We start from the raw sequence: 1,760 nt of genomic DNA, 5'->3' as shown, positions 1-1,760 counted from the left end.
GATGCCACCATGGTATGTAACTGCATTTGGACAAATGTTACAGATCTATACTTTTAACAGACTATTGTGTATATGCTTTTAACAATGATAGCAAATGGGACTTAATCCTGGTGAGTGTGGATTAAGTGTGGAGACTTAATCCTGGAGTGCAGCCTAAGATTGCTAAAAATTTTCCTGCTTGATGATGTCACTTCCAGTCATGACATTACTTCTGGAGGGTCCTGACAGATTCTCATTCAAAAAAGTGGGCCCCTATACTAAAAGTTTGAGAACTACTGCTTTAGAGAACAATGGTCAGAGCTTTGGAAAGATGGTACAATCATCTGGGGATGACTGTACCAGTCATTTGACAGTGTTTGCACTCAAAAATAGCACCTACAGGAATTTAATTGTATAAGAGCTTCTGCTTTTCTCTCTGACGTTTCAAATTATTCTGGGGGGCAGGGGACACTGTTTCCACAAAGCTGCTTTCAAATGAATGTATTACCTTCTGTTGGGGGTACAGGGTCTCCTCTAAGTTTAAATTTGAGGTTCAAAGTCAGGCATTGTCTGAGAACTTGGTTTGGCACTACCAGATACACGTAAAATAGTGTTCACTGTAAAAATGAGAAGCTGCAAATAGACACGTTGAACTTCCATCTTTTTCTCCCTCTATCCATCCCCCTATTGATTTATTCCTACATGAGGTGTCCAGGTTAGTGTTTACTGTGGCATGGGGAGAGTGACTTGGGAAGCAATAAGGGGCAGGGAAGGTTGAAGCACCCTCCACCACCCATGGCCTTTCTCTTCCAAAGTACACCCTCCCAATTGCTTTCTGTTACCCTGCACATGCCTGATCTGGTCTGATCTCAGAAGCTAAGCAGGGTCAGGCCTGGTTAGTACTTGGATGGGAGACCGCCTGGGAATACTTGGTGCTATAGGCTTATACCATAGTCTTTCGAGATTGAAGGTTGCCAACCAGAATTCTGGGTTCTTACGCTTGTCAGTGGCTAATCAACCAAGGACTCGATCCTATCCAACTTTCCAGTACCAATGCAGGTGCAATGCAGCCCCCAGGTAAGGGAACAAATATTTCCTTACCTTGAGGAGGACTCTGTGATTGCCCCTCCACAGCAGGGTGCAGTGTACACCCTGTTGCAATGGTTGCACTAGAGCTGGAAAGCTGGATAGGAGTGGGTCCCAAGTCTGGTTCATGAACAGTTTCAAAAGTTTTTGCCAGAAAAATCATCAAGAAGAGGTCAGGGTAGCAAAATCCTGCTTTTAAATACCTGTGTTATAATATAGGGCAGCAAAGCATAGATATATTTTAGTCTGTTACCAGATGAAGTAGTCCTAAATATATTCTAATTGCTTACTTTTACATTATGCAGGGATGTTCAATTATGATGAGCTTTTTTTTATCCCCAAAGCAGCTTACTTGACATTTACACTAGCTGAACATATCTCCCTATTGCTGGGCAGAACAATTTACAGACAACTGTAAATTGAATAGGCGACCTTTGCAGCTGAATTGAGAACTTCAACATTTCTCATAAAAAATAAACAGAATTTCCACAAGAACAACGTCCCAGTCAAAAGAATACCTGAAACTTGCACTACCATCAGAATAATGCAAATACTGTCAAGGGCTAATATAGACACCCTTAAAAACAGGAGTCACTGTGCAATGAAAAAACATTCATCATATTTTTGCCAGATGTATGAGACCTTCTCTTTAGGACTGAGCTCAAAGGAAACCAATTCTGCCAGCAGAACCCACA

The 1,760-nt window shown here is 41.8% G+C and overlaps 1 pseudogene; it reads left to right on the top strand.

The window, feature by feature from the left end:
- Positions 1 to 802: 802 nt before the first annotated feature.
- LOC136646619 (5S ribosomal RNA) lies at positions 803 to 923 on the top strand (annotated as a pseudogene).
- Positions 924 to 1,760: the final 837 nt, after the last annotated feature.

The sequence above is a fragment of the Tiliqua scincoides genome, chromosome 3 (genome assembly GCF_035046505.1).
Source record: "Tiliqua scincoides isolate rTilSci1 chromosome 3, rTilSci1.hap2, whole genome shotgun sequence".
Classification (NCBI taxonomy): domain Eukaryota; kingdom Metazoa; phylum Chordata; class Lepidosauria; order Squamata; family Scincidae; genus Tiliqua; species Tiliqua scincoides.
Note: the sequence above shows the minus strand (reverse complement) of the source record. Positions and strands in the feature narration are given on the sequence as shown.